Raw genomic sequence first — 15341 nt, forward strand, 5'->3', positions numbered from 1 at the left:
TCCATGTCCCTTTCTACCTTAGTGAACTTTCTCAAATAGAAAACAGACTTGGTTCCTGTATCTCTAATTCCTCCACCTTTATTAAAGAGTTTCAGTATATTACTCAATCTTATAGCTTGACTTTCCATTATGTACATATGATCCTTACTAATAATTTACTTCCTGATGAACACAGGTAAGTTTGGGAAGAGACAAAAACACATGCAGACAAAATTCACCAATAGATGGAATGTATCCAATTGGTTCAATTGCATCAGTGCAATACCTGACCAAGTTCCTCAATGGAATTATAATTCTGCAGTTGGTATTTTAGCCAGAGATCGATTTATAACATGCCTTCAGGCCAGCCTTTAAAAAGGCAGTCTTAAAGACAGTAAATTTTTAAAAACTCCAAGAAGTTGTCCAGGGCAAAGAGGAAAACCCATCTCAATTTTTAGCATGCCTCACAAAGGCTTTATTGCAGTACACTAATCTGGACCCTGAAAACCCAGAAGGTAAGCAACTTCTGATGTCTTACTTTTTTTTTTTCCCGGAGCTACCTCAAAATAAAAGCTAAACTTAACTTGTTGGAAAAGGGGCCCCTAACTCCCAGACAGAAGCCTTGGTGCTGGCCTTCAAGGTGTACCATGGGAGAGATGATAAAGCCCATAAACAAAATTACCACAGGCTGGCAAAGGCTATCTGACCAGCCCCAGCTATGACCCCAGACTCCTGGTCTTCTAAGGTTCCGGACCAACATGCCCCTACAACAAGGTCAACTTGCCTTATGCCCTGCAAGCCAAGGAGGCCATGTCTTAGGTGCCATCAGGAGGGACATTGGGCTATCAATTGCCCTCATGTCACACATGACAGATGGACCTCACTCCCAGATCAACCTCCAGCAGATCACCTAGGCTTGGCTATAGATGACTGAAGAGGCCTGAGCTCTCTTGACTCAGCCACAACCACCAGTTGTGGGTGGCAATAAGCCCCAGGAAGCCATGATGGTATGTGGGTGGCCCATCTCCTTCCTCTTGGAAACTGAGGCCACTTACTTGGTCCTGACAGTTTTCATGACCTACTTCCCCTTCATGTTTTTCTATTGTTGGGGTAGGAGGACAACGTCACCTTCCCCACCAAACCCCACCACTTTGTTGCATTTTTAGTTGCATTTTCAGGTGTGCCTCTCATCCATTCCTTTTTGGAAATGCCGACATGTCCTGTCCTATTATTGTGAAGGGAAGCTAAGTTGGAATCATCTATTTCCTTTGATTCCCTGATTCTTCTAAACCCAAGATCACCAGCGGTTCATTCCCAATTCCTTCTAGCCAGTCAACCTACTAACTCTAGCATGATGTTTCCTTTACCAGCTTCTCAGGTGAACCCCTAAGTTTGGGAATTCCAGAACCCCACTGTTGCTAAACATGACAAGAACTACTCTTGTCATCCAGTTACTCTACTGTGCCAGGTAAAACACCCAAGCTCATTAACAACTGTCTCCAGAGCCTCAGACGTGAGCCTATCATTTCTGACCTATTAAGGTAAAAACTCCTTCATCCCAACTCTTCACACTTTAACACCCCTTAACACTAGCAGTTAAGAATCCTAGCGGTTCCTATCACCTGGTTCAAGACCTCAGGTGCATTAATTCTGCAGTGGTTCCTCTCCATACTCTTGTGGCTAACCCTTATACACTTATTTCCACTATCCCCTTGGTAACTTCTCATTTCTCAGCCCTATATCTCAATGATGCATCTTTCTGTATCCCTTTAGATGCCCAGTCACAGAACATATTTGCCTTTACCTGGACAGATCCTGACACCCACTTTTCTATGTAACTTACCTGGACTTTTCTACCTCAGAGATTCCGGGACAGCCCAAACCTATTTGGCCAAGCCCTGCTTCTGACTTTCTTTATCTCTCCCTAAATCTAATATTGAACTTTATATAGATGACATCCTGCTCTAGCCCCTGGATAGATATTAGCCAAGCTGACACCTTTGCTCTTCTAAATATCCTTTCCAGTGGATGCTACAGGTTCTCAACTTTTAAAGTTCAACTGTCTACTCCTCAGGTCACCTATTTGGGACTAAAAATCACCTCAACTCACAAGGTTATTACCTTAGATTGAAAGAATCTGATTCAGTCTCCAAGATTCGTTATACAAAGGAAGAGATTTTATCATTTCTAGAAATGGTTAGCTTTTTATGTTCCTGGGTTCATGCCTTTTCCCTCCTTTCTTGCTCCTTATATGGGGCAGTTTCAGGCACCATCCATGAACCTCTTCTCAAAACTGTTACTAAGCCCTTTCAAAGGCTCCAACAGGCTCTCTTTAAGGTCCCAGCCTTATATCTCCCTGACCTGACTCATTCTTTTTCCCTCAATGTAACTGAAAAAGAGGGATTTACCCTTGGAGTCTTAGGTCACCAACTGGGACCCTCTTTTGCACATGTAGCACACCTGTCAAATAAACTAGATCTAACCATCCAGGGATGGGCATCTTGTATTCATACTTTAACAGCCACTGAACTCCTTATTTGAGAGTCAAAAAAACTCAACTTGGAGTCACCTATAACTGCCTTCTCTTCTCATAACCAGTAACAGCTCCTAACTTACAAAGGCTTAAAGACTCTACTTCCCTCCAAGTTTCTTTATCTTCAGGTAGCACTAATAGAAGATTCCACATGCACCTTCCAAACATGTCCACCTCCTACTATTTCCAATCTTCTTCCTCAACCAAATACTATCTCACTTCTGCACTGAAACATTAGAGGAGCCATTACCTTATCCTCCACACATGCAGGAGGGCACATTGCCTCAATCCATCTATATCTGGTACACATGTGGAAGCTCCGTTCTATAGGAAGATTCCAGAAAATCTGGACCCTATGCCATACTGTCAGACACCAAGGTAATGGAGGCAGAGGTCCTTGCTGCTCACACCACTAATCAACAGGCTGGACTAACAGCCCTTATCCATGTCTTTCAGCTGACACAGGGAAAGTCTCTCAACATCTCCACAAATTCCAAATAAGCTTTCCATATCCTCCTGTCCACACCAGTATCAGGAAGGAGCTTGGGTTACTTACAACAAAAGGAGGATCAATAACTAATGCAACCCACTTTATGACCATGCTATAGCCTCCCATATCCTGACAGCTTTTGGGATTGTTCACTGCATATCCCACCAGACAGATGACTCTATTGTCTCCAAGGGAAACAACCAAGCCTATGAGGCAGTTAGAGATGCAGCCGGAAGGGGCCTAGACTCATCTCAACCTCCTCAAGACATCCTTGAATTACAACCTACATCGCCACTTTCACCCCCTGTCACTTGTCAAACTCTGTCCTATCTTCACCAACTCTTTCATCCTAATAACCAAGCACTGTCTTATTTTCTTAAGACCCACCTACAGCCTACTCCTGAGAACTTAATTTTCTTAAAAATCTATCACTGGTTCTTGCAAAATCTGTTAGATGTCAAACTACAACTCAAGATCTTGTAGCAACCTTTTTCCTACCCATCAGGCTAGAGGTTCCCTTCCTGGAACTGACTGGCAACTTGACTTTACCCACAAGTGGGCAAACTGTCAAATGTGCCAAGTACCTCCTGGTCTTGGTGGACACCTTCTTGAGGTAGGTGGAGGCATTTCCCACAACTAACAAAAGGGATCAGACAGTCTCTGATCTCCTTCTCCAAGAGATATTCCCCTGATGTGTTGTCCCAGCCACCTTCCACTCAGAAGGAGTCCTAAAATGGTCCTGATTTTACTTTCTAAATTTCTCTTTCTAAGGCATTTTCATGTTCCCTACCACTTTCAATCTTCAGATAATGTAGAAAGAATCAACCACTCTTTAAAAACCACTCTTGCTAAGCTGTCACAGGAACATCACCTTGAATGGGTAAAACTCCTATCTCTGGGTCTCTTCAGGCTACAAGGTCTCCCCAACTGACGTCTACTCATCTTACCCTTTGAACTCATGTATGGATATCTGGTACTAACTCCTGGTCTTTTACCTAAATGCTCTGTCCTCCCAGACCATCTACTCACCACGTTGTTTTGCCACCTGTGCTCTCTCCTATGGAACTTTGGTTATCACCATTGAGGGCAGCCACACACTATCTACTGTGCACTGCCTGCCAACATTGGATACCAAATCCTTCTATGCTCTCCAAACCATTGGCCCTCACCCCTCTCTCTCAAATGCCAGGGCCCTTTTAAGGTAACTCTCATGACCCCTACACTCAAGGGACTCTCTCATTGGCTCCACCTGTCTCACCTCAAACTTTTTATCCCTCTACCTAAAAATGAGTCTTCTTCATACATGTCAATCCTAACAGGACCATACTCTGTTAAGTTCCAGAGGACATTGAGACCACCTAACTTCTCCTCAATTCCAGAAAATGAGATTCCACTCTGGCAGTTGAGCTCGACCTTATTGTATTAAACATGGGATTCTAGCACTCCCCTTCCTGTTCATTTCTATCCAGGGTAGCCTTTACATCTGCAGATTTGAGGGGCAAGACAAACCCACAGATAACAAAGTCTTTCCAAATAGGGTCAGAAAACTGCCCCATAGCCTGATGCCAGGAACAAATCCAAATTGCTATCATCCTAGGATCTGTTAACCCATCTAAATATTTTGATCTCTATACTTGATTTCTCTTTGACCAGACAAAAGATTATTGTTAACAATGGTCAAATGAATATAGAGGCTGCCGTGATTTGTCTTGTCAGATACTAATACGAGGATCATGGACCAATCATTTCTTCTATCAACACCACAAGACACTCTCTTTCTACAAACAATACTCATGGCATTCCAGGTGGGAGACAGGAGTTGTTGGTAAGCTCTACCATAAAAATGAACCTGGGTCCCCAGTAAGTACCATCCATATCCAGAGAAAATATGTCTCAGTTGCCCAGCTTCTAGATATTGGAAAAGTAGGGGGAGTAATAAAACAACTCCTCTGAGTTCCTCTCATCTTTGACATCACCCTTCATAAATGGCAGGAAAATCACAGCCAGACTTACTACAGAAATGGCTCATACAGTATAGCCAGTGCAACAGCAACAAAGAGCCCCCCAGGAGCCAGTATAGAGACTAATCCCATGATTAAGGTCACTGTCCAGCTTCTTGGACACTGAGTTCTCTGCCAAGCTCGTTCCTTGTGTCCACACAGTGACCAAATGGACAAGCACCCATCCCAGATCTTCAGCCTGTCTCTAAGACTGGGTTGTGGTCCAAGGTGATGAAGAATATTTGTTTCCTCATAGAAACACATATGTAGCATTGGTTTTAAACTATGTTTGCTGACATGAGAAGATGAGGCAGGAGATTTGCAATTTTTAACAAACCTGATGTGAAGGCTAATTAGCCACCTCAATAAAAATTTTGAGTGTCTGTACATCCCTATTAGGTAGATAAAATTAATTATCAGTTAGGTTAGGCTACAAAGTAAGACCCTCTGGAAATATGCCAGCTTACAAAAATGAACCAATGAATGACTTGGTTAAAGTAAACTGGAGATGTATGTCAGTTGTTGAATGCTTGCTTGGTATGTATGATGCCCTCCCCAGCCTCATTCATTGTGAAAAGACAGTGGAGTTTTCAATCCTGATGATTCAGCTCGGTAGCTGAGTACCAACATAGCTTGATTCTGGTTGCTGGCCTTTCTTTTTTTTTAAATATTTTTATTAGGTATTTTCCTCATTTACATTTCCAATGCTATCCCAAAAGTCCCGCATATCCTCCCCGTTACTCACTTACCCACCCACACCCACTTTTTGACCCTAGTGTTCCCCTGAACCGGGGCATATAAAGTTTGCATGAACAATGAGCCTCTCTTTCCAGTGATGGCACTAGGCAATCTTTTGATACATATGCAGCTGGAGATAAGAGCTCTGAGGTACTGGTTAGTTCATATTGTTGTTCCACCTATAGGGTTGCAGATCCCTTTAGCTCCTTGGGTACTTTCTCTAGCTCCTCCATTGGAGGATCCCTGTGATCCATCCAATAGCTGACTCCATCTACTTCTGTGTTTGCTAGGCCCAGGCATAGTCTCACAAGATACAGCTATATCAGGGTCCTTTCAGCAAAATCTTACTAGTGTATGCAATGGTGTCAGCGTTTGGAGGCTGATTATAGGATGGATCCCTGGATATGGCAGTCTCTAGATGGTCCATGCTTTTGTCTCAGCTCCAAATTTTGTCTCTGTAACTCCTTCCATGGGTATTTTGTTCCCAATTCTAAGAAGGGGCAAAGTGTCCACACTTTGGTTTTCGTTCTTCTTGAGTTTCATGTGTTTCACAAACTGTATCTTATACCTTGGGTATTCTAAATTTCTGGGCTAATATCCACTTATCAGTCAGTACATATCATTTGAGTTCTTTTGTGATTGGGTGACCTCACTCAGGATAATGCCCTCCAGGTCCAACCATTTGCCTAGGAATTTCATAAATTCATTTTTTTAATAGCTGAGTAGTACTTCATTGTGTAAATATACCACATTTTCTGTATCCATTCCTCTGTTGAGGGGCATCTGGGTTCTTTCCAGCTTCTGGCTATTATAAACAAGGCTGCTATGAACATAGTGGATAGTGGAGCATGTGTCTTTCTTACTAGTTGGAACATCTTCTGGATATATGCCCAGGAGAGTTATTGCAGTATTTGATTTTCTGGGGTCCAACTTCCTGAATTCTTTATATATATTGGATATTAGTCCCCTATCTGATTTAGGATAGGTAAAGATCATTTCCCAATCTGTTGGTGGCCTTTTTGTCTTATTGAAGGTATCTTTTGCCTTACAGAAGCTTTGCAGTTTTATAAGGTCCCATTTGTCAATTCTCCATCTTACATCCCAATCCATTGCTGTTCTATTCAGGAATTTTCCCCTGTGCCCATATCTTTGAGGCTTTTGTCCACTTTCTCCTCTGTAAGTTTCAGTGTCTCTGGTTTTATGTGGAGTCCCTTGATCCACTTAGATTTGACCTTAGTACAAGGACATAGGAATGGATCGATTTGCATTCATCTACATGATAACTGCCAGTTGTTCCAGCACCATTTGTTGAAAAATGCTGTCTTTTTTCCACTGGATGGTTTTAGCTCCTTTCTCAAAGATCAAGTGACCATAAGTGTGTGTGTGTTCATTTCTGGGTCTTCAATTCTATTCCATTGGTCACCTTGTCTGTAGCTATACCAGTACCATGCAGTTTTTGGTCACAATTGCTCTGTAGTACAGTTTTAGGTCAGGCATGGTGATTCCACAAGAGGTTCTTTTATTCTTGAGAAGAGTTTTTGCTATCCTAGGTTTGTTGTTATTCCAGATGAATTTGCAGATTGCTCTTTCTAATTCATTGAAGAATTGAGTTGGAATTTTGATGGGGATTGCATTGATTCTGTAGATTGCTTTTGGCAAGATAGCCATTTTTACAATATTGATCCTGCCAATCCATGAGCATGGGAGATCTTTCCATCTTTTGAGATCTTCTTTACTTTCTTTCTTCAGAGACATGAAGTTCTTATCATACAGATTTTTCACTTCATTAGAGTCACACCAAGGTGTTTTATATTATTTGTGACTATTGAGAAGGGTGTTGTTTCCCTAATTTCTTTCTCAGCCTGCTTATGATTTGTGTAGAGAAGGGTGTTTGACTTGTTTGAGTTAATTTTATATCCAGCTTCTTCACCGAAGCTGTTTATCAGGTTTAGGAGTTCTCTGGTAGAATTTAGGGTCACTTATATATACTATCATAGCATCTGCAAAAAGTGATATTTTTACTTCTTCCTTTCTAATTTGTATCCCCTTGATCTCCTTTTGTTGTCTAATTGCTCTGGCTAGGACATCAAGTAAAATGTTGAATAGGTAGGGAGAAAGTGGGTAGCCTTGTCTATTCCCTGATTTTAGTGGAATTGCTTCCAGCTTCTCACCTTTTACTTTGATAATGACTACTGGTTTGCTGTAGATTGTTTTTGTCATGTTTAGGGATGGGCCTTAATTTCCTGATCTTTCCAAGACTTTTAACATGAATGGGTGTTGGATTTTGTCAAATGCTTTCTCCTTCTCCATGTCTAAGGAGATGATCATGTGGTTTTTGTCTCTGAGTTTGTTTATACAATGGATTCCGTTGATGGATTTCCATATATTAAACCATCCCTGCATCCCTGGAATAAAACCTACTTGGTCAGGATGAATGATTGTTTTAATGTGTTCTTGGATTTGGTTAGTGAGAATTTTATTGAGGATTTTTGCATCAATATTCATAAGGGAAATTGGTCTGAAGTTCTCTACCTTTGTTGGATCTTTCTGTGGTTTAGGTATCAGAGAAATTGTGGCTTCATAGAATGAGTTGGGGAGAGTACCTTCTACTTCTATTTTGTGGAATAGTTTGTGCAGAACTGGAATTAGATCTTCTTTGAAGGTCTGATAGAACTCTGCACTAAACCCATCTGGTCCTGGACTTTTTTGGCTGGGAAACTATTAATGAATACTTCTATTTCTTTAGGGGATATGGGACTGTTTAGATAGTTAACTTGATCCTGATATATCCAAATAACCAAAGTTATTTGGTACCTGGTATCTGTCTAGAAATTTGTCCATTTCGTCCAGGTTTACCAGTTTTGTTGAGTATAGCCTTTTGTAAAAGGATCTGATGGTGTTTTGGATTTCTTCAGGGTTTGTTGTTACGTATCCATTTTCATTCCTGATTTTGTTAATTAGGATGCTATCCCTGTGCCCTCTAGTGAGTCTGGTTAAGGGTTTATTTATCTTGTTGATTTTCTCAAAGAACCAGCTCCTCATTTGGTTGATTCTTTGAATAGTTCTTCCTGTTTCCACTTGGATGATTTCGCCCCTGATTTTGATTATTTCCTGCCATCTACTTCTCTTGGGTGAATTTGCTTCCCTTTTTTCTAGAGCTTTTAGGTGTGTTTTCAAGCTGCTAGAGTGTGCTCTCTCTAGTTTCTTTTGGGAGGCACTCAGAGCTATGAGTTTTCCTCTTAGAAATGCTTTCATTGTGTCCCATAAGTTTGGGGATGTTGTGGCTTCATTTTCATTAAACTCTTAAAACGTCTTTAATTTCTGTCTTTATTCTTTCCTTGACCAATTTATCATTGAGAAGAGTGTTGTTCATTTCCCACGTGAATGTTGGCTTTCCATTATTTATGTTTTTATTGAAGATAAGCCTTAGTCCATGGTGATCTGATAGGATGCATAGGACAATTTCAATATTTTTGTATCTGTTGAGGCCTCTTTTGTGACCAATCATTTGGTCAATTTTGGAGAAGGTACCATGAGGTACTGAGAAGAAGGTATATCCTTTTGTTTTATGATAAAATGTTCTGTAGATATCTCTTAAGTCCATTTGTTTCATAACTTCTGTTAGTTTCAATGTGTCCCTGTTTCATTTATGTTTCCTCGATCTGTCCATTGATGAAAGTGGTGTGTTGAAGTCTCCCACTATTATTGTGTGAGGTGCAATGTCTGCTTTGAGATTTACTAAAGTTTCTTTAATGAATGTGGCTGCCCTTGCATTTGTAGCATAGATATTCAGAATTGAGAGTTCCTCTTGGAGGATTTTACCTTTGATGAATATGAAGTGTCCCTCCTTGTCTTTTTTGATAACTTTGGGTTCGAAGTCAATTTTATTCGATATTAGAATGGCTACTCCAGCATGTTTCTTCAGATCATTTGGTTGGAAAATGGTTTTCCAGCCTTTCACTCTGAGGTAGTGTCTGTCTTTTTCCCTGAGATGGGTTTCCTGTAAGCAGCAGAATCTTGGGTCCTGTTTGTGTAGCCAGTCTGTTAGTCTATGTCTTTTTATTGGGGAATTGAGTCTGTTGGTATTAAGAGATATTAAGGAAAAGTAATTGTTGCTTCTTTTTTTGTTGTTGTTAGTGTTGGCATTCTGCTCTTGTGGTTGTCTTCTTTTTGGTTTGTTGAGGGATTACTTTCTTGCTTTTTCTAGGGTGTGATTTCTGTCCTTGTATTTTTTTTTCTGTTATTATCCTTTGAAGGGTTGGATTCATGGAAAGATAATGTGTGAATTTGGTTTTGTCGTGGAATACTTTGGTTTCTCCATCTATGGTAATTGAAAGTTTGGCTGGGTATAGTAGCCTGGGCTGGCATTTGTGTTCTCTTAGTGTCTGTATAACACCTGTCCAGGCTCTTCTGGCTTTCATAGTCTCTGGTGAAAAATCTGGTGTAATTCTGATAGGCCTGCCTTTATATGTTACTTGACCTTTTTCCCTTACTGCTTTTAATATTCTATCTTTATTTAGTGCATTTGTTGTTCTGATTATTTTGTATCGGGAGGATTTTCTTTTCTGTTCCAATCTATTTAGAGTTCTGAAGGCTTCTTGTACATTCATGGGCATGTCTTTCTTTAGGTTTGGGAAGTTTTCTTCTATAATTTTGTTGCAGATATTTGCTGGCCCTTTAAGTTGAAAATCTTCATTCTCATCTACTCCTATTATCTGTAGGTTTGGTCTTCTCATTGTGTCCTGGATATCCTGAATGTTTTGAGTTAGGATCTTTTTACGTTTTGTATTTTCTTTGATTGTTGTGCTGATGTTCTCTATAGAATCTTCTGCACCTGAGATTCTCTCTTCCATCTCTTGTATTCTGATGCTGATGCTTGCATCTATGGTTCCAGATTTCTTTCCTAGGTTTTCTGTCTCTAGCTTTGCCTCACTTTGGGTTTTCTTTATTGTGTCTACTTCCTTTTTTAGGTCTTGGATGGTTTTGTACAATTCCATCACCCGTTTGGTCGTGTTTTTCTGCAATTCTTTAAGGGATTTTTGTGCTTCTTCTTTAAGGTCTCCTATGTGTTTTGGCAGTGTTCTCCTGTATTTCTTTAAGTGAGTTATTAAAAGTCCTTCTTGATGTCTTCTACCATCATCATGAGATATGCTTTTAAATCCGGGACTATCTTTTCGGGTGTGTTGGGGTGCCCAAGACTGGGTGGGGTGGGAATGCTGTGGTCTGATGATGGTGAGTGCTCTTGGTTTCTGTTAGTAAGATTCTTATGTTTGCCTTTCACCATCTGGTAATCTATGGAGTTAGTTGTTATAGTTGTCTCTGGTTAGAGCTTGTTCCTCAGGTGATTCTGTTAGCCTCTATCATCAGACCTGGAAGAATAGCTCTCTCCTGAGTTTCAGTGGTCAGAGTACTCTCTGCAGGCAAGCTCTCCTCTTGCAGGGAAGGTGCCCAGATATCTGGTGTTCGAACCTGCCTCCTGGCAGAAGTTGTGATCCACTCAACAGAGGTCCTAAGATCCCGTGGAGAGTCCTGTGGGGACCTAGGGTGTTTCCGCAGACTCCGTGCCCAAGGTGCCCCGGTGCTGGCATGGACCAGAAGGGGTTCCTGGCCTTTCTTTTACACCATCGGTAAACTAAGGATATGGGGAATTTCTATAGGTAAAGTACTTATAGGTATAGGATCCCAACAAATCAGGTGTTTATTTCACATAATAAAGTATTTGCATCAACTGTTTTTTAGAGAGATTTAATTTATTGTATATGAGTACACTGTTGCTATCTTCATTCACACTAAATGAGGGCATCGGGTCACATTACAGATGGTTGTGAGCCACCATGTGGTTGCTGGGTATTGAATTCAGGACCTCTGGAAGAGCAGTCAGTACTCTTTTTTTTTTTTTCAGATTCACTTATTTTATTCATATGAGTACACTGTCACTATCTTCAGACATACCAGAAGAGGGTGTCAGATCACATTACAGATGGTTGTGAGCCACCATATGGTTGCTGGGAATTGAACTCAGGACCTCTGGAAGAGCAGTCAGTGTTCTTAACCATTGAGCCTCTCTCCAGCCCTGGAATTGCCTTTAACTTTTCATTCACAATCTTTTTGTTTTGTTTTGTTTTGACTTGTTCTGTTTTCATTGGTTAGGTTTGGTGTGTGTGTGTGTGTGTGTGTGTGTGTGTGTGTGTGTGTGTGGTGTGTGTTTCAGTTTATTTAGAGATAATCTCACTATATAGAAATATTAAGCAATACCTAGGACCCCAACACCCAGTATGAGGACAGACAGACAGACAGACAGACAGACATTGTGCTAGGACAAACACCTACTGTTCTTTCATTTTTCCATGGTGCAAGATCCAATAATAGGGCCCACAGGAAAAAAATGAGAGAAATTTATCAGGTTCCAGTCCTCTACCTCTACATGCATGGTCCGCGATACACAAATGAACTAAGGCAGTCATCACATACAGAACAGGATGAGAGATTATCCAGTGTGGTGGCGCAAGCTTCAGGGGACTGATGAAGGATAGCTACAAACTGAGTCTAGCCTAGACTGCATAATGAAATTCTGTCTTACCCAACCAAATACTAACAGTGGGAGCTGGTGTTACATAGGCAGCTCAGCCACTTGTCCTGAATTTTCATGAGTGAAAATAGCCGCAGTAAAGATTCCAAAGTCCTCAGTTCAAGAGAAAAGGGCTTTCTATGAAGAGCTATAAATGTCTCCTGAGAAAAGTAAAGACAAATCAGTAGTGGAAAGAAAGATTTTCAGGGTAAAATGAGATCAAGACAAAGTAGACTTTGAGCTGGATGGGGCTCATGAGCAGGAAATTGGGGAACATAGGGTCTAGCATTGACCTTGACAAGTTATTAGGCACCACAGTTATTAATGGAAGAGCCACCAGTACCTCTGGCCAGATATAGACAATGACTCACTTTTTAGCATGCATGAAAAATTTCAAGCCTCAAAGGGCATGGAGGGTGCTCACTTCGGCAGCACATATACTAAAATTGGAACCATACAGAGAAGATTAGCATGGCCCCTGCGCAAGGATGACACGCAAATTCGTGAAGCGTTCCATATTTTTATGCTCTAAATACAAAGGCAGCCACACTCATTAAAGAAACTTTAGTAAATCTAAAAGCACACATTGCACCTCATACAATAATAGTGGGAGACTTCAACACACCACTTTCACCAATGGACAGATCATGGAAACAGAAACTAAACAGGGACACAGTGATACTAACAGAAATTATGAATCAAATGGATCTGGCAGATATCTACAGAACATTCTATCCTAAAACAAAAGGATATACCTTCTTTTCAGCACCTCATGGTACCTTCTCCAAAACTGACCACATAATTGGTCACAAAACAGACCTCAACAGATACAAAAATATTGAAATTGTCCCATGCATCCTATCAGATCACCATGGACTAAGGCTGAGCTTCAATAACAAAATAAATAATAGAAAGCCAACCTTCACGTGGAAACTGAACAACACTCTTCTCAATGATACCTTGGTCAAGGAAGGAATAAAGAAAGAAATTAAGGACTTTTTAGAGTTCAATGAAAATGAAGCCACAACATACCCAAACTTATGGGACGCAATGAAAGCATTTCTAAGAGGAAAACTCATAGCTCTGAGTGCCTCCAAAAGGAAACTAGAGAGAGCACACATTAGCAGCTTGACAACATACCTAAAAGCACTAGAACAAAAGGAAGCAAATTCACCCAAGAGGAGTAGACGGCAGGAAATAATCAAACTCAGGGGCGAAATCAACCAAGTGGAAACAAGAAGAACTATTCAAAGAATCAACCAATCAAGGAGCTGGTTCTTGAGAAAATCAACAAGATAAATAAACCCTTAGCCAGACTCACTAGAGGGCACAGGGAAAGCATCCTAATTAACAAAATCAGAAATGAAAAAGGAGACATAACAACAGATCCTGAAGACATCCAAAACACCATCAGATCCTTCTACCAAAGGCTATACTCAACCAAACTGGAGAACCTGGATGAAATGGAGAAGTTCCTAGACATACCAGGTACCAAAGTTGAATCAAGATCAGGTTAATGATCTAAACAGCCCTATATCCCCCAAAGAAATAGAAGCAGTCATTAATAGTCTCCCAACCAAAAAAAGCCCAGGACCAGATGGGTTTAGTGCAGAGTTCTATCAGACCTTCAAAGAAGATCTAATCCCAGTTCTTCACAAACTATTCCACAAAATAGAAACAGAAGGTACTCTACCCAACTCATTCTATGAAGCCACAATTACTCTGATACCTAAACCACAAAAAGACCCAACAAAGATAGAAAACTTCAGACCAATATCCCTTATGAATATTGATGCAAAAATCCTCAATAAAGTTCTTGCTAACCGAATCCAAGAACACATCAAAACAATCATCCATCCTGACCAAGTAGGTTTCATCCCAGGGATGCAGGGATGGTTCAATATATGGAAATCCATCAACGTAATCCAGTATATAAACAAACTCAAAGACAAAAACCACATGGTCATCTCCTTAGATGCGGAAAAAGCATTTGACAAGATCCAACACCCATTCATGATAAAAGTCTTGGAAAGATCAGGAATTCAAGGCCCATACCTAAACATGATAAAAGCAATCTACAGCAAACCAGTAGCCAACATCAAAGTAAATGGTGAGAAACTTGAAGCAATCCCTCTAAAATCAGGGACTAGACAAGGCTGTCCACTTTCCCCATACCTATTCAACATTGTACTTGAAGTCCTAGCCAGAGCAATTCGACAACAAAAGGAGATCAAAGGGATACAAATTGGAAAAGATGAAGTCAAAATATCACTTTTTGCAGATGATATGATAGTATATATAAGTGACCCTAAAAATTCCACCAGAGAACTCCTAAACCTGATAAACAGCTTCGGTGAAGTAGCTGGATATAAAATTAACTCAAACAAATCAATAGCCTTTCTCTACACAAAGAATAAACAGGCTGAGAAAGAAATTAGGGAAACAACACCCTTCTCAATAATATAAAATATCTTGGCGTGACTCTAACTAAGGAAGTGAAAGATCTGTATAATAAAAACTTCAAGTCTCTGAAGAAAGAAATTATAGAAGATCTCAGAAGATGGAAAGATCTCCCATGCTCATGGATTGGCAGGATCAACATTGTAAAAATGGCTATCTTGCCAAAAGCAATCTACAGATTCAATGCAATCCCCATCAAAATTCCAACTCAATTCTTCAACGAATTAGAAAGGGCAATCTGCAAATTCATCTGAAATAACAAAAAAACTAGGATAGCAAAAACTCTTCTCAAGGATAAAAGAACCTTTGGTGGAATCACCATGCTGGACCTAAAGCTTTACTACAGAGCAATTGTGATAAAAACTGCATGGTACTGGTATAGTGACAGACAAATAGACCAATGGAATAGAATTGAAGACCCAGAAATGAACCCACACACCTATGGTCACTTGATCTTCGACAAGGGAGCTAAAAACATCCAGTGGAAGAAAGACAGCATTTTCAACAAATGGTGCTGGCACAACTGGTTGTTAACATGTAGAAGAATGTGAATCGATCCATTCCTATCTCCTT

General features: G+C 40.5%; 1 non-coding gene across 1 annotated transcript; it reads left to right on the forward strand.

Annotated features, from left to right (window-relative positions):
- The first annotated feature begins 12724 nt into the window (after positions 1-12724).
- On the forward strand, positions 12725-12831 carry LOC147005211 (U6 spliceosomal RNA). The gene has a single exon (XR_015047034.1). It is a non-coding gene; the product is annotated as a U6 spliceosomal RNA (small nuclear RNA).
- The last annotated feature ends 2510 nt before the right edge of the window (positions 12832-15341 follow it).

The sequence above is a fragment of the Mus caroli genome, unplaced genomic scaffold (genome assembly GCF_978045245.1).
Source record: "Mus caroli unplaced genomic scaffold, Mus_caroli_1 scaffold_4, whole genome shotgun sequence".
Classification (NCBI taxonomy): Eukaryota; Metazoa; Chordata; class Mammalia; order Rodentia; family Muridae; genus Mus; species Mus caroli.